The following is a 20,861-nucleotide window of genomic DNA, read 5'->3' on the forward strand; positions in this document are numbered from 1 at the left end:
AAGGTTTCTATATACAATCACTCCTCGTGTAAGCTTGAAGCCTTGGTTCCATAACACCCCTGGCGATCGTGCGTTCATTCGAATGATGTCTAGACTTAGGTCTAATCATTTCGTATTGGGCGCACATCTCCAGCGTATAGGACTGGTCGACTCCAAGGTATGTGGCTGCGGACTTGGATTCCACGACATGGATCATCTATTGTGGTCCTGCGTGGAATACGAATCTGCTCGACCTGCTTTGCTGGACGCGGTCGAAAGACTGGGAAAATGTACTGATATTCCGATTCGAGATATATTAGCGGCATCGGATTGGGAATTCCTGAAGGCCATATTCGATTTCTATAGAGAGAACGGCTTAACTGTGTGACTTTCCTTAAGCAAAATGTCTGTCAACCAACCAACATTGTTGGCAACAGCAATCTTGCATCCTATCTGATTTCCTCTTGTTTGTCCATGTGTTACATGTTGTACATCGCTTGTATGTTTGTGATGGATGAATGTATGCATGAATGTAAGAATGAATGAGTGCAATGTGTAAGGCTGAGTAATCGGCATTGACGGCAGACAGAAGATCCTTGCTTGAACGATGTTCTTGCAAGGATTTATTAGATAACTGGAACGATACAGACCCCCGCCATGTCACTCGTACCACTGAAGGAAAGGACTACAACGATACAGACCCTCGCAATGTCATTTGAGCCACTAAATGGGAATATACTCGGACCGCTTCTGATGGATGGATCCGACGAAATGCCTGGAATCCACACGATACAGACCCCCGCAATGCCATTTGGAACACTGAACTGGAATAGACAACCTCGAAACCCGAATGATGTAGACCTTCGCCACGCTTTAAGGACCGCAAAATCATGGACTGGAATGATTAAAACCAAACCGTCCGAGTACACCCAGGATAAGGTGCCCATCCATGGCTCAAAGAAGGAAATGTCTCCCTGCCAATATGGATTGTAGCGCCATGAACTACCTTTGTATTTTCTACTCTTAAGCAATACGGCCTTTTTGGACCGTTACTCCTGAATAAAAAAAAAATACATAGACTGTTAAGTTGTTTCTGTAGGGTTGACATTATACTGTACGGTCGACTACCGGTGTGAAAGTGTCCTGTAGTGCACTTTAATTGTCTATAAGAATAGCGCTGTTTCACGGGGCGATAAACGGCGTTAAATAAATTATTGCAGAAGGCTAAACGTGTCATGCACCCTAAATATTTAGTTGCACAAAGAAGATCGCAGGTAAAAATTCAAACGAGTTCATTGGAGATGCATGCGCAACGAAGCAGCTTAGCACAAGACACATAGCAATTCATTGACTACCACAATCCAGACCAAATAACGCACCTATACTGATAACATCCATATGGCATTAGGCGAAAGAACTCCGCAGGAGCCAAAGCCTCTCTAAACCATACTAACAACAACATCCATATGGCAGAAGAGAAACATTTCATTCATTGCGCTTACCGCTAGTGCAGGATTGTCTCTTTAAATTTTGGCGATTAGCTTCCCACCAATCACAAATTTCTATCCTTTTCTGGCTTCACGGCTCAGGTGTTGTACCGTTATCTCTTTGACTGAGAGAGTACGGCTTGCGCTGTTATCACTCACATAGACAGAATGTGTGTGTGTGTCCATACTAGAAAGAAGCAAAAGAGAAGAGAACGCCGTTCTTTACCGGAACAAAAAGAACGCTGAGAGAAACAGGTTCAGATTTTACCTGCTTCCTTTGTACGTACCAAATCGGCCCATCGTATGAAAGAGAGCAGATGATCGTGCGTTCCAGACTGGATCGAAAAGAACCCTGAGAGAAACAGGTTTAAATTGAACCGGCAAACCGGTTCATCAATACAAAGAGAGTAGAATGTCGTGCGTTCCAGGCCGGATCGCAAAGAGCGCAGAGAGCAACCGGCCCAGCACAGATCGCCGAGAACGCTGAGAGCAGCCGGTGTTTATACACAAGAGTTAGGAGCTGAGGCAGCTGCAATGCTATAATTAACGAATATTATAACTAGCGAATTGAACCATAATGCTATAATTAGAGTGCCATAATTTGGCGGCCATCAACGCGTTGGTTGGTGTGCGTGAGAGGGCAACAGCAGAAAGGTGATCGCCCGAACAGCGGGAACCTTCTTCCACGAACGGCAACGGCAGCGATCGGACGCGCGCGCAATCCGCTTAGTTTTTAAGTTGTTTGTTAAAATAAAATTAAACATAAAAAATACCGCAACGTCCAACCCTAGATTGATCATATGGTGCCGTGACCAGGATTGAAAACCTTTTTCGACAAGCGCTAAGTGAAAAGATTTATTCGTTGAGCATTTTCTGGTTCGTTTTGTGATTTAGTGCGTACCGTGAAAAGGAACTATCGTTAATACGTGTTTGAGTGTACGAACTTTGGCGGTCAGTAAATGTGAAATTTCAACCTGCAAAGGGACAGTCGTGCCGCTTATTACTCTTCATTGATTGCGTGTCCGCGTCTCCGTCGTATTCAGTTCGTTGCCAAAAAGACAGGCTAACTACCGCCTTCTTCGGCGTCTTGCCACGGCCATCGTAAAAGCTATAAGAAGCGTCCTACCTCAGCCATCGAGTTTTTTTGGATACAATTCAGCGATTTACCGCAGTCGCGTAAAAAAAAAAAAAAGGCGCAGGCGTCTTGCCTTTATTATAATATAAGGTTTCGTTCGTCTTCGTGTCACGAAGCGTGTAACGTCTTGTTACAAAGAACACTAAAGTTAAGTTACTGTCCAATCCGTTGAACATTAGTGTGAGAAAACGTCAGCTTATCTTCCGTGTCGCAACCGGTTGTTTTTCGCGCGTGTGATATCCGTCTTCGTAATCGTGTGTTTCCCGCCAGTCGCAGTTTGAAGCAGCCATCCGTCATCATCTGTAGAGATTTCCCCTCCATCGTAATTGCAACTGCTTTCCCGAATCCTGCCATCTCAACAGGTCAAGTATAAAGATGACCGAAATTGCGAGCCTAAGACAACGGCTGAATTCTTTATTTACGAAGCTGAAAAGAAATGAAGTTTTTATAGCGAACTTCCAGGCTGAACAACACAAGCATCTCGTGCCTGTCCGGCTCCAAACGATTGATGGTATGGAAAAGGAGTTTGAAACGGCTCATACGCACTTGTGTTTGTTAGCGCCCAGTGAAGCTGAGAAGCTAGAAGAAGAGGAGTTGATGGATAATTTTGAGGAAAGGTTCATAGCTATGAAAAGCGCCATGCTATCGCACATGCCTACTCAAACAGCTCAAGCCGTTAGCTCTGAGCTTGGCTCAAGCCACGCTCAAAACCCAAGCCACTCTCCCATCCAAAACCACGTTAAATTACCAGCCATCTCTTTGCCCGAATTTAACGGTGATATAATGCACTGGATGGCATTTCATGATACCTTTGAAGCATTAGTTCACAACAATGCAAGCGTTTTGGACATACAAAAATTCCATTATTTGAGAGCTTCATTAACTGGTGAGGCCGCTAGATTGATAGAGTCGATCCCATTGTGCGCATCAAATTACTCCATCGCATGGCAGGAGCTCAAGGGGCGATTCTCAAATGAATACCTTCTGCAAAAGATGCACTTTAAGCAAATGTTCGGCATCCCACAATTACGAAAAGAATCGTCAGCCGACTTGCATAGATTGGTAGATGAATTTAATCGGCATGTAAAAATGATTCAAAAGCTAGGAGAGCCAACCGACCAATGGAGCTCAATGTTAGAATATGTTTTGTGCTCCAAGCTACCATCGGAAACTCTTACACATTGGGAAGACAAGGCAGCTAGCATGAAAAAGCCAACATATGAGGCGTTAATAGAATTTCTGCAAAGAAGAATGAAAACATTAGATTCTGTTTATATGAGTAAATCTGCGGATGCAAGCTCTACATCGGTGCCTGCCGTAAGGCCTTCTTCGCATCTTTCGTACTATTCGTACACCGCAAATAATACAAAACGATGTCCTTGCTGTCGACTAGATCACTTATTATGGTACTGTAACCAATTTATGCGACTTCCGCAATCTGAGCGCCTTCAGATAGTGCGAGCGAAGAGTCTCTGCATTAATTGTTTAAGAGTCGACCACAGCATGAAAGATTGTCCTTCGATCAATCGGTGCAAACATTGCAACCAGCAACATCATTCTTTATTGCACTCCTTTGATTTTGTACGCCGGCAGCAATCCCACGACCGAACACTACGTACCAGCCCTCAGGTAGCGCCTAGCGCTTCATTTAACAGCACAGCAGCATTGGAAAACGAAAACCGAGCAGCGGACCAACGAGAGGTATTCTTACTCACTACTATTGTCATTGTTGTGGATGCGTTTGGCAATCACCATCCAGCAAGAGCATTATTAGATAGCGCATCACAACCTAACCTAATAAGCAAAAGATTGGCAAAATTAATAGGTCTACCTACTTCCAGATTGGACATTGACGTTAAAGGTGCTGGTTGTGCTACGACGAGGGTGCGGGAGTCCATGTATGCTGAAATTCGATCTCGCACCAGCCAATTTTCTTGTGGAGTAAATTTCCTGCTAATGGATGAAGTAGCTGCAAAACTTCCTTCCCACCACATTAATATAAGTCGCTGGAACATTCCGCCTGGACTATCCCTGGCGGACCCTCATTTTAATCAGGCCGAATCAATAGATATGATAATCGGAGCAGAGCATTTCTACACCTTTTTTCCAACTGCAGAGCGTATTTATCTGGCAGATAAATTACCAATACTGATCAACAGCGTGTTTGGGTGGCTTGTAGTCGGTCCAGCTAGCGAGGAGGTCGTTAATCCTCACTCCAACCCAACACGAGTAGCAATGGTTTCTTTGGAAGAAAAAATAGAGCAGTTTTGGAAGGCAGAAGAGCTACATGCATGCGAACCATATTCAATAGAAGAAAACCATTGCGAAGAGCTGTATAGATCAAAGACAGGAAGAAATAGTGACGGACGATATGTGGTGCAGATGCCTAAACATCCAGAGTTCTCGATACGCTTGGGCGAGTCAAAAGGCCAGGCGTTGCGCCGATTCTACGCATTAGAAAAGCGCCTATCTCGAAATTCGCAATTGAAGAAGGAGTATCATGCCTTCATGCAGGAATATATAGATCTCGGACACATGCAACCTGTTAATGAAAATGCGTCAAGCTCAACGAAAACCTTTTATCTGCCTCATCACCCAGTCATAAAGGAGAGCAGTTCCACTACCAAAGTGAGAGTAGTCTTTGACGGCTCCGCGAAAACATCTACAGGCTATTCCCTCAACGAAGCACTATGTGTGGGACCTATTGTGCAAGATGAGCTGTTGGACATTATTTTGCGTTTTCGCACCTATTTTGTGGCCTTAGTCGGAGATATCGAAAAAATGTACCGTCAAATCCTTTTGCATGAAGATGATCGCGCATTAGTGAGAATATTGTTTCGATTCTCATCAACATCACCAGTAAAAGAGTATGAACTGAATACTGTCACATACGGTTTGGCTCCTTCATCTTTCCTAGCTACTCGCACATTACTTCAATTAGTGCAGGACGAAGGAAGCAATTACCCTCTTGCCAGTCGTGCTATTCGCAATTTCTACGTAGATGACTTCATTGGCGGAGCATCATCTGTTGAGGAAGCTATACAGCTCCGATCTGAGCTAACTGGAATGATGCTAAAGGGCGGCTTTCCATTACGAAAGTGGACCTCAAATCGTTTGGAGGTTTTGCAAGAGCTCGATGCTTCTCAAATCGGAACCAAATCATCTCTGCAGTTTGATACCGACGAAACTATCAAAGCCCTAGGTGTCTGCTGGGAACCTGAGCGCGATAATTTATGCTTTGCATCAAGCATCAAGCCACTACAGTCACCCTCTACTAAAAGGAGCATTTGTTCGGAGATAGCTCGATTATTTGACCCGTTGGGTCTTATCGCTCCTGTCGTAGTGCGAGCAAAAATAATGATGCAGCAGCTTTGGGCGCTATCGATTGGCTGGGATGAGACTGTACCAGAGTCATTTGGGCTGAAATGGAAAGATTTTTATGAGAAGTTGGAGATTTTGGCTTGCTATAGAATCGAACGATACTGTTTCGCCTTACGATCGAATGTGCAGCTGCACATATTTACTGATGCTTCAGAGGCGGCATATGGCTCATGCGTTTATGCAAGGTGCGAGGATGCCGAGGGGAATATTAAAATATCTTTGCTTGCGTCGAAATCTAGAGTAGCTCCATTGAAGCGTATAAGCCTGCCTCGATTAGAACTCTGCGGTGCCGTATTAGGGGCTCATCTTTACGAGCACATTGCCAAAGCCATTCAGCTTACTGTGCAGTCGGTACATTTCTGGTCCGATTCCAGTATTACACTACATTGGATCAAAGCGGCTCCAAATACCTGGAAAACATACGTGGCAAATAGAGTAGCAAACATTCAACAATGTACGAAGGGCCACACGTGGAGGCATGTACCTGGACAGCAGAACCCGGCTGATCTCGTTTCGCGAGGCATGACGGCACCCGATTTTATAAAAAGCACTATTTGGCTCTCTGGGCCAGCTTGGCTGGCGCTACCCTCTGCTGAATGGCCTACATCTGAACCTCTACTACCGACCGGCATCGAAAAGGAAACGCGTTTGCTAGTTGCTGTTGCCAGCGCATCGCCTGCAGTTAACCCTTGGTTCAAAAGGTGGTCATCATACTCCCAATTACTGCACATTATTGCATACTGCAAGCGATTTATAAAAAATCTAAGGCTTAAGGCGAGAACAAAGCCTTCTTGTGACCCGGTATCCATCGTACTGACACCAGAGCAGAATGAGGAGGCAAAGGCATTTCTGGTCAAGACTGCTCAAGACGATGCCTTCCGAAACGAAATTTCAGCCCTTCGGAACGGCCAACCTATAAAGAAAAACTCATCGATTAGAAATCTCAACCCGTTTTTGGACAACCAAGGTGTGCTTAGAGTCGGAGGAAGGTTAAACTTAGCTGATTTGCCGTTCCAGTCAAAGCATCCTGCTCTCCTTCCAAAGGGGCATCCGTTTACACGCAACATAGTGGTTCACTATCACTGGAAACTACTTCACGCTGGAGGGCGAAATCTCATCAGCAACATAAGAGAGGAGTTTTGGCCTTTGGATGCTCGACGATTAGTTAGAAGCATAACGCGGGAATGTTTCCGGTGTTTTCGGTCGGATCCTTTTATCGCATGCCAGCGAATTGGACAGCTACCCGCATCCAGAGTGACACCTAGCCGACCTTTCAGCAACGTGGGAATCGACTACGCCGGCCCATTTTATTTAAAACCGGTACACAGAAGAGGGGCCGCCTGCAAGGCTTATCTCTGCCTTTTTGTGTGTTCCGCTACAAAGGCGGTACATCTCGAGCTGGTATGTGACTTGTCTACATCAGCCTTTTTAGCAGCGCTACGAAGATTCATTGCTCGCCGTGGTAAGCCGTGTCACATTCACTCGGATAACGGAAAAAACTTCGAAGGAGCTAGTAACGAAATAACAGAATTGGCATCGCTCATCGCTAGAAAGGAAGAAGAACAGCAAGTGAATGAGTTCTGCACGTCCCAAGGGATATCATGGCACTTTAATCCCCCAAGGGCTCCTCATTTCGGCGGACTGTGGGAATCTGCGGTGAAGGTAGCAAAAAGACATCTGTGTCGTATCCTCGGTGCATCTCGTTTGTCTTTTGAAGATTTTTATACGGTACTAACGCAAATCGAAGCGGTCATGAATTCGCGACCGTTGCTTCCTCTTTCAGAAAATCCTGATGAACTGGCGGCGCTAACTCCGGGCCACTTTCTGATCGGTACCTCCATGCAAGCACTTCCCGAACCTAACTTGTGTGACGTTCCCTTAAACCGGTTGGAGCACTATTGGAAGCTACAAGCCTACGTGCAGCGTTTCTGGGTCCACTGGAAAGGCGAATATTTGCAAGAGCTGCAAAAGGACACGGTGGGACATGAACAGAATCCTCAGTTCACTATCGGCAGGATGGTCATTCTCATCGATGAGCTGTTACCCGCAACCCGATGGCCTTTGGCACGTATTGTTGAGACGCATGCTGGAAGGGACGGAATAACGAGAGTAGTATCTGTGCGCACCAGTAAGGGTATATACAAACGTCCCATAACAAAAATATGCCTGTTACCGATACCATCGTCAATAGACGACGCAGCTTCAGAGGAGGTTGATTTGAACAAAGAGAAATTGATAGGAGAATAGGTTGATAGCGCTGAATGCACGTGCAGCAGTCTGTATTTTTGGTTGCACCGTTCTGACGGGAGTTTGTTGTGTTGTGCTTTCCGGTAGCAATCGATTTGTTTATATGCCATATCAAGGGGGGGAGGATGTTTATACACAAGAGTTAGGAGCTGAGGCAGCTGCAATGCTATAATTAACGAATATTATAACTAGCGAATTGAACCATAATGCTATAATTAGAGTGCCATAATTTGGCGGCCATCAACGCGTTGGTTGGTGTGCGTGAGAGGGCAACAGCAGAAAGGTGATCGCCCGAACAGCGGGAACCTTCTTCCACGAACGGCAACGGCAGCGATCGGACGCGCGCGCAATCCGCTTAGTTTTTAAGTTGTTTGTTAAAATAAAATTAAACATAAAAAATACCGCAACGTCCAACCCTAGATTGATCAGCCGGTTCAGATAGGATCGATAAGATCGTTGATAACAGTCGGTTCAGATCGCAAAGATCAGTGGGAGCAACAGGTTCAGTTTGAACCTGCTTGGGTTAAAAATAAAGATCGCGGTCCGGATGCTTGCATGCTGGAACGGATCGCACCTGGCAGGTTCGGAACGCAACGCGCATCACTAAAACGGACGTATAAACATATGTAACCACAGAAGCAAAGCGAAATAAAGAGACCAAACGGGACAACTCTACAATTGGCGCAGTCGGTATATTAAAAAAAAGAACCCGGAAAGAGTAACTATATTAAATAGCAAATAGACCGCTGCTTTAGTGAATATAAAAGGGTGAAAGTAAAACGGATCGTTGGTGTGAACTAGGCATGGGCAAAACGATTCTTTTCTCCGAACGCGAACGAACTAGTTCACTCACCAAAAAGAACCGAACGTGAACGACGATTCTTTCGTTCTTTTTTTCATGGGGTTTTTATTCACAAAGAATGCTCGTTATCTTTTTCATTTACCCACCATAGACGCATACTGTAGCCAAAGAAGTACTCATTCTGCGGTTGTAACCAACAATTTAAAAACATTAAACATTCGGCCCATCTGCTGTCTGGTCAACACAAGCTATCGCAAAACCGACCAAAAACTAGCATGTAAAAAAGTAATACGAGCAAAAATGTCTCCAGCATATATTTTACCCCATGCCTTATACACACTCAAGGATTCTATTAAAAAAACTACTTAAATATGGATCAACATGATGAGCGCAATCAATTCAGTTCAGTTCATTCGCGAACAATGACTAATCTGTTTGAACGGGATCGATCTATTCAATTGCATAGGTATAATTTCCACACCAACAGAACACAGATTGAAGTGTCGCACACGGGTAGAAAAGTGTAAAAGTGTGAGAGAGCGGTACTTGTTCCGACGCAATGCGTTGCGATTTTGCCAAAATGTATGGGATTTGACAGACGCATGCGTTAACGAAGCACGACGCAGCGTCAAAGTAGAAAAATTTATATTTCGACATAAAAATGTAGAGAATAAATGTAGAGAAAGTAAGTAATAAGTAAATAAAGTAAGTAATTAACTTTATAATCACTTCAGAATCTGTAAATAATAGGTATTATTGCTGTTTGTTGATGTTTTTCTTTGTAACATGTGTTGACACATTCATGCAGAACGCAGCGATTAGATACCAGCGAGCGTCACGCAATGCGTTGCGATACGCTGCGTCGAAACAAGTACCAAGCCCTAAGTCCGGTACAAAATAGAACCGCAGCACAAAAGACAAGACCGGTTGTTAGCAAACGAAGGAGAAAATAATTTAGTGCCGAACACGTTAAAGGTTTTTTTTGTGATACTTTCTTCTTCTTCTTTGGCACAACAACCGCTGTCGGTCAAAGCCTGCCTGTACCCACTAGTGAAGTGAGCTTGGCTTTCAGTGACTTATTGTTACCATAGCAGGATAATCAGTCCTACGTATGGGGCACGGTCTATTCGGGACTTGATGTTGTTACGTCGTACGAGTTGAAAGTCTTTTTATTCCGCCAGTTCGTTTGTAAATATCGCTCTGGCTAATTTTGCGAATCTTTTTATCCTATTTCCTTACAACTATTCTCTCTTTTTCCCATCTCTTTTCCTCTGTCTCTTATACCTAACTCATATGTCGACCGGTCGTTGGAACCATCCTATTTTGCTGTTGTAAGGTTCCAACACCGGTAAAGTCCGGTAAAGTGTCGAAAAGGAAAAAAACACAGTTCAATTGTGAGTCCGGTGCGTGGCCGCAGCACAAAGCGGGAGCGGGAAATGGTTGAGAATATCCAAGAGTGTAAAATGGTAACGATAACCAAAAAGTAAAAATAATATTTGGACGGTTTTTTTTATTCTCGTTAGATTTTCGCGTCAGATATTACAATCAATTGTGTGCGTCACTTACGTAAAGGGACATCTTTGTAAAGAGATAAATCATATTAATTTTCATTTTTCCATATATGAATTTGGAACGTTGACCATTGAAACCATTCAACGACGCGGCGAACCCGGCAGACTTACGGCGAGAATGGAAAGAGTGGCATCGTGCGCTGGAATTAATTTTATCGCTTAAATCTATTAAATAACAAAACACCAAACTAGCGTGTATGCTAGAACGAGGAGGAAGGGGCCTGCATCGAATTTTCTATAATTTAGCGAAGTGCCCAGTGAAGAAGAAGCACTCCGGCGAATCGAAATACCATTCCGACTCAAAGTTACATCTGTGTACGAAAATGCAGTGAAAATACTTAACAACTTCTTTGTGGGAAAAAGAAACGAAAGAATCGAACTGGAAATATTCCGGTCGTTAAAACAAAAGGAGGAAGAAAGTTTTAACCAATTCGAACGCAGGCAGCAAAACGCGATTTCCAAACGCGCACACCAAAAGATATATCATCAAATCACCATCGGCGCAAAAGATGAAAGAGTGCAAGACAAGGGCATTGTTGTTTATCAACAGCGGTTCTAACTTGACAGCTACGTTGTGGTGAAGTGAGAGAGAGGGACAGGTAGCACAGGCGAAGTCAACACGGGTGAAATAGCGAGAGTAGGAATGGTTTATCCCGAAGGAGCTTCGCGTGCAACGTATGAATGACCGCAATAGGGTGTGCGCGAAGTTTTAAAACGGATACGAAGACGAAAATCGACCTCTTTCTATCATCGCGCCAAGAGAAGCAATTTCAGTGAAAATTTTAATACAGTTGAAGTGAATTAAGAAAACTGAAGTTTCAACCTTTTACTACGCGAAAGAAAGAGCTTTGTTGCTGGACGCAACAATTTAAAAAATCATTACTTTCGTTTCACGCAGTACCTTAGCGAAACCGCAGTTTGTGTGCTCCGCACAGTTTCTGTGCTCCGCATAGTTTGTGTGCTCCGCACAGTTATTGTGTGCTCCACACAGTTTCTGTGCTCCGCACAGTTTGTGTGCTCCGCACAGTTATTGTGTGCTCCGCACAGTTTGTGTGCTCCGCACAGTTATTGTGTGCTCCGCACAGTTTCTGAGCTCCGCACAGTTATTGTGCGCGCACAATTACACCGCGAGTTAGCACATCGGCATCAAACTGCTGATGCGGCAGGTTGAATAACTTGGGTATCGATATGCTGATCGATATATGCATATCGATACCGTTAGCCGACCGGTCACATTAAGCGTTGGTAACAATAATGGAAAATAAAGTTAGTTGGCTTCTAGCACTCGAAAGGTCCACTTCTTTCTAGCATCGAAGAAAGAAAAATAACTCGCGCTCTGACACCAATCGAAGAAGACACCACATTTGTTGTGAATTTGATCGGTTCGAGAGGATGTTTGTCTTGTTTGTTCGAGATTTCTGACGGGAAATCCATACGTTTGTTCGTCTCTGATTTGCTGGTTATAACAGCACACAAAGCGTAAACTCAAAAAATTCACGCTTGATTTGTATGTGAGAGCATAAACTTCCCGTCAAAAGATTATAGAGTTGTATGGCTTAAATCCAGTTTACGTCAAAGTTTACGCCTCGTGTGACGTCCGTATGATGTCTGTTTCGATTGATGCGAGAGCGTGGTGTAATTGTGCGCGCACAATAACTGTGCGGAGCTCAGAAATTGTGCGGAGCTCAGAAACTGTGCGGAGCTCAGAAACTGTGCGGAGCACACAATAACTGTGCGGCGCACAATAACTGTGCGGAGCACACAAACTGTGCGGAGCACACAATAACTGTGCGGAGCACACAAACTGTGCGGAGCAGTGCTGCAAAATGTCATGACTATCACGAGATTTTCACCAAGGAAAACAATCAACATCTCCGTGGTAGCTTGATGTTCATTGTTGATAGTCAATAAAAGTGCATCATGACATGCTGAACACGACATGTGAATTCTTGAGTCCAACGCGATACTCTGACTGACAAGCTTAGCTTACTGCCCGCATAAGGATAATCATGACTATTGCTGGCTGTGTACTGTGCTGCCAAATATCACTGTTTCAGTCACCAACGCTCATGACTGAAACAAACCTCAAATCAGCTCACGTACACAAGTGCGATGATCAGACGCAAGATGAACATAGTCGTTGTGACGTGTGACCAGATTGGTGACATTGCAGCAACCACCTCTTGGTCGGTCACTTTGACGATATTTTGGTAACCAACTCCTGGTCAATCAGTTTGTCGTGATTTTTTGGTATTTTATTATCGTGATAAACTTAGAATATACGTGGCGCGGGCGAGTGGTGTTTTATTAACCATGTGCATATGATTACAAGCAGTAATCGGTTCTGCTAGCTGGTTAAATGATCCCGCATCCTACATATATTGCCAGACTCATTTTGCTGATCCAAACGTTTATGTATGAACTCTCGTAAGCAGTGCACATGCAAAGATTACCGCTTCATAATGTATTTATTAATTACTCTAGAAAAACACTTAGATCCACAAACAGCCGGCACTGGAATTTCAGGCGATTTGGAAGAAGGGAAGGAAGAGTCAGTACGACTTTTAGCGGACATTACCTAAGTTTCTTGTCCAGATGACCAATTTTACGCTGTTCGATGGTAACGGGAATCCTATGTTAATGATGATCTCCGGGGGCGGATACACGGGCTGTTGTTGGTGGCAGTGGATAGACGCTAGGTGTCAGCATGCCGTGCCCGTTAGAAAATCCGTACCCATGCGCGGTGTCAATTGCGCCAAAGGTGGATTATGAAAGGTGCAGGAATTTGGTGGCTTTGTCTAGAGTTAGTGCTTTCGGATATGAAAATAATAAAACCAGGATGTAAAACAAAAATTATCTACCTTTTCATCCATCTATAAAAAATATTTTTATATTTGCACTATGGAGAAACTAACAAATTACACGCCTCGTATGCTAAGAATATCATCGATTCGATTAAAATTATTACACTAACAGCACAGTGAATGAGGAGGTGCCGCTGAAGTGAGTTCACATCCGAGGAGATCTGCTTGATCGTTTTCCAACCGAATTCGAACGCCGACGCAACTACTGGAAAACTGCCTACTTTATCTTTTTGAGTCGACCGGATTCTTAGGCCGGTTCCTTGGCCAGACGCTTTACTTCGTTTTGCCAAAATTCTCAATCGTACCGACCATGACCAAAAGGCAATCTCCGTCAGTCGGTCGAGTTTGCCGTTCATGAACATGGTGTAAACCTTGATAATGTTCTCTTTGTTCACCAGCTTGCCGGCATAGCCCGTGAACACTTCTGTGACCTGAAACGCCTGTAATTCGAAACGCTAGAAACGGCACATCATGCGCACAGCACATCATATTATGAGCGCATTACAACACAGCGCTTGAAGTACGCGACTGTGCGGAAAGTTTTACGTGGACGTGGAAAAAATGGAGACCAAACCTCAAGTGCTCAAAGAGCGGACAGGGCTCAAAAACTCAAAGCGCATAGCACGTTAAGAGCACAAAAAGCGCACCGTTCTCGTAGACCAAACTGTGCGAAAAGTGCTAGCACAATGCACTATGTGCAACACTACGAACAGCTCATTCATTGTCAGGATGGGAATTATTTCTTGGAGCGTCCTGTAGTTCTACAGGATCTGCTGCACGCCACGGTAAATGTTATAATGCCCAGCGTCGGTGATGTATTGGGTTCATTATACGCGATATCGAATCCAGTGGATTCACAGCCAAGTAGATGCTTATCTCGGCGATGGCATGCAACAGCATGGTGACATCAAAGCGAGCAAATGTGGTAGTCAAAACTAGATCGGTCAGAGAATCAGCCGGCACATCAAATGGCCTGCACCGTCGTAATCGTGGCAATGCACTCCTGTATACATCCAGCGTTGGTTAGTAACCGACAGCGAGCGGGTATCCTTTGAAACCGGCAAAACTCGGAGAAACAGCTACATCACACGGTAGAAGCTGTTGAAACGCAATCTAACTAAGCTGGAAAAACTTCACGCGAGCTTATTACATTATAAACCGTTCCTAAAAATAGCAAATAATAATGTTTATCAATCAATCGAGTGAAAGAAAGAAGCAAAACTTACCATGAATTAAGTATGAGTGCTAAGTATGACACCAGCATCCAACGTTGGTGCATGGTTCCAAAATATGAAGCCGTTACTTCGATCCCATTCTACGTGTGCTTCGACTTGCTGATATGTTAAATGGTATGAAACACGAACCGTTTGCAATTTTATCTCCTAGCTTCGAATAACAAACCAAACCGTTTTCCGCTTGCTATGCCTCTTGAAATGTAAATATTAAACACACATCAACAACAATCGTTCTCCAAGCCCAAGGTGTATGGAGACCAGGCTGCTCATAGCCTGTTTTTTAATTTCCAAATTTGTACGACACATCTTAATATTAGTGACTTAATAGAATGGCATATTATGATTGAAACCCGTAACCGTTTAAATAGACTTAAAGCGACAACGTTTTTTGCGACAATTTCGCTCACGTTTTTGGTGAATTGCATTGATAAATTTGACACCGAGTAGATCAAAGTAGCTCAGTTTACCCAATCAACCTGCTTGTTTTTTGTTAAAAAAAAACATAAAAAACATGTCGAATTGTGCTCAATTTTATTTTTCTTTTAGTATGGCATTAATCTGGCTAGAACAAACTGGATAATTTGATTCTATTTGGTGCAGCAAAATTATTGCGCTAGGCAAGTAGCTCTGTTTGCAAAATTGGGCTACTTTCTGTCACACTGCTTCTAGACGACCCACAAAATCTTCCGCGACAATTTTTGCGAGCTCTTTGTTCTAAAACAACTTCTCAGTTTTAGAACTAAATCAGAGGCAACCGTGATTGTCGCGGGTTTGTGAATTTTTCACAGAAAGGCAACGCTCGCGGCATCCTTGCATGTGCACTGCTTACGAGAGTTCATACATAAACGTTTGGATCAGCAAAATGAGTCTGGCAATATGTGTAGGATGCGGGATCATTTAACCAGCTAGCAGAACCGATTACTGCTTGTAATCATATGCACATGGTTAATAAAACACCACTCGCCCGCGCCACGTATATTCTAAGTCTATCACGATAATAAAATACCAAAAAATCACGACAAACTGATTGACCAGGAGTTGGTTACCAAAATATCACCAATCAGATCAGACGTCACAACGACCATGTGCGTCTTACCCCTGATCATCGCACATGTGTACGTGAACCGAAATGCATTTCAGTTCAATCACGAGTGCTCGTGATAGAACCAGTGACATTTCGAAATTGATCACATACAAACAAAGTCACGTCAAAATGACCGACCAAGAGGTGGTTGCTGCAATGTCACCAATCTGGTCACACGTCACAACGACTATGTTCATCTTGCGTCTGATCATCGCACTTGTGTACGTGAGCTGATTTGAGGTTTGTTTCAGTCATGAGCGTTGGTGACTGAAACAGTGATATTTTACAGTGGTGCTCCTGGTTCAGAAAATTTCATAAGAAAGTGATTGACTAAAAGTTTATTCCCAAATTGTCACCAATCATATCACTCGTTACAACCACTTGAGAATTTCACCTGTGATAATCGCAATTGAGTACGTGACGCTGACAATGTTTTTGATTCACTCAGTTTTTTTGTGATATTGATGGTGACATTTTGCAGCACTGGTGCGGAGCACACAATAACTGTGCGGAGCACACAAACTGTGCGGAGCACAGAAACTGCGGAGCACACAATAACTGTGCGGAGCACACAAACTGTGCAAACTGTGTGGTAGCTGTGCGGAGCACAAAAAGTGTGCAAAGCACACTAACTGTGCGATAACACAGTATGCAACTGTGCAAAATCTGTGCGGGAACACAGCTACTGTGCGACCACACATTAAGTGTGGTACCACGCACACACAGCACAGTAGACTGTGCGTGGTGCCACAGCACCACACAGTGAAAAGTGGTACTTGACTCATCACTAGCAATAGTGCAAGTATGGAAAATGCAGTGGAGTGCGATCGATGCGAAGGAATGTTTCATATCGCGTGCGTGAACGAAGATGAAACCGTGTACAGCAGGGATTGGACATGCCATCTGTGCACTCCTGAAACACCGCCCTCGCTTCATCTAACCTTCATCGTGCGACGCCCGCGTTAGCGACCCAAACAGCCCAGGTAGCAGTGGATACGAACATAGTGAATCTGAAACCATCCACCAGAGCAAGATCGACGGAAGTGATCTCGCCTATATCGAACCCTCCAAATGATCCATCGAAAGCAATACCCATTCAAACTGCTAATTTTCAATTGGACAATCTTAGCAGAACCTTCCAAAGTTTCTTGGAAGAAGCACGCGAGCCACGTAGGCAAGAGCCTGACGTGATACAACGGCTCGAATCCGTGCTCAACACCTTTGTTCAACGGATGAATCAAGAACAAAATCCGCAAGGATCACGCTGGGACAATCTCGGATCTACGGCGTCATGTTCGAGTGATACAACCTTGAACGTTCGCCGGTAACCCAGAGGAGTGGTCCGTGTTCGAAAACGCGTTTTATGAGACGACGGAACTATGTGGTTTCTCAGACGGTGAAAATATTATAAGGCTGCAACAAGCATTAAAAGGAGAAACATTTAAAACAGTCCAAGTGAGACTCAGGAAAACAGCCACCCTCTTGGCAGAAATCGCCTCTACACTCTGTCTCTCGCTACCCCCGCTCTACACTTGCGAGCAATCATGCGACACTCTCGCACACTTCCACACGTCTCCACCCCTAAACGCTCCCTTCGTTGAGGTGTTAAGCAAAAATTCGCTCTGACAGTATCAATAAACGATGCGCAATCTCAGATTGCGCATATATTTATCTGTCAAACGCATTGGTTTGATGTATTTATCTGTCAAAAAATATTTACATATCTCGGACATATAATATTGAAAATATATGCGCAATCTTGGCGCAATCTCAAATTGAATGGAAATGACGTTTATAGCTCAGGGTTGGCTTCGCCATATGATATATTTTTTTACAAAACGAATATATGCGCAATCTGAGATTGCGCATCGTGTTTTAATACGGTGAGATTGAGAGACACATACGCACTCCACCAACCCCCCAATGACCGATTGCTCCCTTCATTGAGATGATGTTACATCTGTGTGTGAGATCCTCGCTCTCATTCCGCCATGCCTTACCAACCTACTTCATGCAGCAATGCTTCCACATTTGCGGTGTTGGTAAAATTTTCAATCTGATGAGAGAGCGAAAGAAACTATGGGCGGATCATAGTTCTAATTGGCAAAACAGAAATAAAACTGATAAGCATAATCTAATGAAATTTACTACAACACACAATAATTTACAATTATTTTAAGAGGTATGATGATTCAATAAATTTTTGTTGTGTTTTAAATCTTTTTTTTTTCCTGGCAATTTAAAGTTGTACACAAAACTATTCTAAATATTTGAAGCTAAAATTGAAGCAGTCCCATAGTGATAAAAGTTGTTTTCTTCATCTGCGGTTCGCCTCCCTCGTTTGACAAATATCAGTGTTGACAAAAATTGGCTTGGTTTGGTTCGGTGAAATTCTTGAGTGATTTATGTGTTAAACTAATATTATTTCAATAAAGTATAGTTTAATTTGCTTGTGCATACCGCGTATATAAGTGCGGTTATCAATATTTAACTTTATTGACTTATAGCGTCAGTGTGTGCGCAAGCGTAAAGTTGTTAAATTGGGTTAAATTAGCAGGTAAGTTGTGTAAAGTGTGATGATTGCTAGTGTTTTTTTTTATTTTTCAGTTAATAAACTGTGTATTGTTATAGGATCCAAAAATGGCCTCGAAAAAATGCGTCGATATGGCACTTTCTCGAAAAGAAGAAGGAAAATTATGGATGAATTGGACCGCGAAGCTGAAGAGGAGTGACGGCAAGCTCAAATTGCTGGTCCAAGTGGAATATCTGCTATGCTGAATCTAATCGTTGAAGGAAAGTTACTTTATACATAAATTTGTGATAAGTTCCCCAAATCGTACCGAGGACTGCGAAGCGCTTCCGAACGTTTCCATTCCGGTCCTGATTCCCGCTGTATCAAACTGAAAGTTCCGGTCTGAGCCGGCTGAAGCCGCTAGTGGGCAGCTAAGCCGGTAGACCGTAGCCGGCGCCGTTAGAACCGTGGGAGCCGTCTGAAGCCGTTTGGAGCCATTTGGAACCGTTCAGAGCCGTTTGTCGGCTGTTGCGGCCGGTTCTGAACAACTACGACGGCTCATAATAACTCATCCGGTTGTTCTTGAATTTACCTGTCACTAATATTAAACTGTTTAGAAAACAAAATATGAAATTAATAATATTTCACAGACGAACCATTAAGCAAGAGCCCAGCTCAAATAGATTCTAACAGCTTTGCCGAAACAGATCATCAATCTCAAGATACATTCCGTGGTGGTGAAGATGTTGGCCATAGTGATACAGTATTGGATGCAAATGCTGAGAATTTTTTGCTGGATGATAACGTCGAAATCGCGGATCACGACGTGGAAGATGTGTATGTAGAGAGAGACAGCACATACAGTTTTTTCGACAATATCACCCTCAAGGAAGGTCTGCGTTATATTGCTATAACGAAAAATCTACCACGGTCCACAATAAACATGCTGTTGGCACTGCTTTGCAGGAAGCTTAAGCTTAGACTTCCAGCAGATGCGCGGACTTTATTGAAAACGCCAACCCAAGTAGGCTTAGAAATTCAACCTGTCTTGGGCGGGCATTTCTGGTATCAGGGAATAGAATATGTGCTGATGACACATTTTAAGTTAGTAAAAAATACGTTATTATTTTCTTTTTTTCAACTAAGTCTTCCAATAAAAAATATACTCTTTATCATTACCGTAATACTACTCCACGCGTCGACCGGTTTATTTTAGTTTAATTTAGTTTAGTGTTTATTAATCGATGGACTATAAAGCCCTCTCGAGTCAAAATTTGTTTACAATAGACATTAGATAACGAACAGAACATTTATATATAGTTGTTGTTGCATGCATTCCGAACACTTGAAAGTGAAGTCAGTTTCGTTATCGTCATTCCAGGCTCATAGATATCGTCAGCTGAATTTAGTAGACAGCACATACAAAGAAGGGGATTGCGAGAGCCAAATGTTGTTCGGGTTTCAGCGACTGCCAGCATTGGTCGGCAACGGAGTATTCTGGCATGAACATAGAGGGGAATCCTTGAAAGCAGCTCGGGACAGTCGATGGTTCCGTTTAAGATTCCCGTGATAAATGCCAGTCTGGTGTGGTCAACACGTTCGGCGAGAGGCGGGATCCCAAGCAGCAAACACCTAGTTCTGTAGTCGAGACGACGCGGCCAATCACGAAGGGCGAAGCGCGTTGCCTTCCGTTGGATCGACTCTAGCCGCGCAAGTGCCCGAGTAGGTGCTGGCCACCAAACAATGCTAGCATATTCCAGCAGTGGTCTGATAAGTGCGCAGTACAGTCAGTGGCGGATCTAACGGTAGGCGGACTAGGCGGTCGCCTGGGGCCCGCCGATGTAGGGGCCCCGTAGATCGCCATGCTATAGTATGCCGTATGGACAGAGTACAAGCCAAGGGAAGGATGGCCGTTGGGGCCCCAAGGCTGGCGAATCATCCCCCCCCCCCGTCAACAAAAATTTTAGAGCCTGTGACTGATGATCGAAGGGGCCCCCGACTGTTCAATCTTGCAACAGCAAGTTTAGTGCCGCTACCACCCCCCCCCCCCCCCGCCACAACAACATTTACCATTTACAGGGGGCCTCAACTCGTCTTTCCACCTAGGGCCCCGATACCCTTAATCCGCCACTGAGTACAGTGTCTTGAAACACATTGGATCACGAAGCTCGCGCGACATGTTTATGACCAAGCCAAGTACACGATTGCCACTAGCGACTACTTGGTCTATCTGTTATTCGAAGGAGAGTTTAGTATCTAGAAGGACTCCTAGATCCTTTACACAGCTTTCACTTTTTCGAGGTTCGGACCATCAAGCGTATAATTAAACAGCGCTGGAGCTCTTGAACGGCTGAATGAGATTAAGGCACATTTATCGATACAGATGCTTAGTGCGTTACGCTTAGTGCGCAAACTCAGTCAGGGTGGCTTGAAGTTGAAGATAGTCCTCTGGCTCACAGATTTCACTATAGATTTTAGTATCATCTGCGTAGAGTAGGCAACTATTGTCCGGGAGTGCCATGCAAAGTCGTTTATGCAGAGCAGGAACAACAGAGGCCCCAGGT

The 20,861-nt window shown here is 43.9% G+C and overlaps 1 long non-coding RNA gene across 1 annotated transcript; it reads left to right on the plus strand.

Annotated features, from left to right (window-relative positions):
* The first annotated feature begins 12,953 nt into the window (after positions 1-12,953).
* Positions 12,954-19,486, plus strand: LOC133393094 (uncharacterized). Its single transcript, XR_009766002.1, has 2 exons — positions 12,954-18,342; positions 18,417-19,486. It is a non-coding gene; the product is annotated as an uncharacterized LOC133393094 (long non-coding RNA).
* The last annotated feature ends 1,375 nt before the right edge of the window (positions 19,487-20,861 follow it).

The sequence above is a fragment of the Anopheles gambiae genome, chromosome X, assembly GCF_943734735.2.
Source record: "Anopheles gambiae chromosome X, idAnoGambNW_F1_1, whole genome shotgun sequence".
Lineage (NCBI taxonomy): Eukaryota > Metazoa > Arthropoda > Insecta > Diptera > Culicidae > Anopheles > Anopheles gambiae.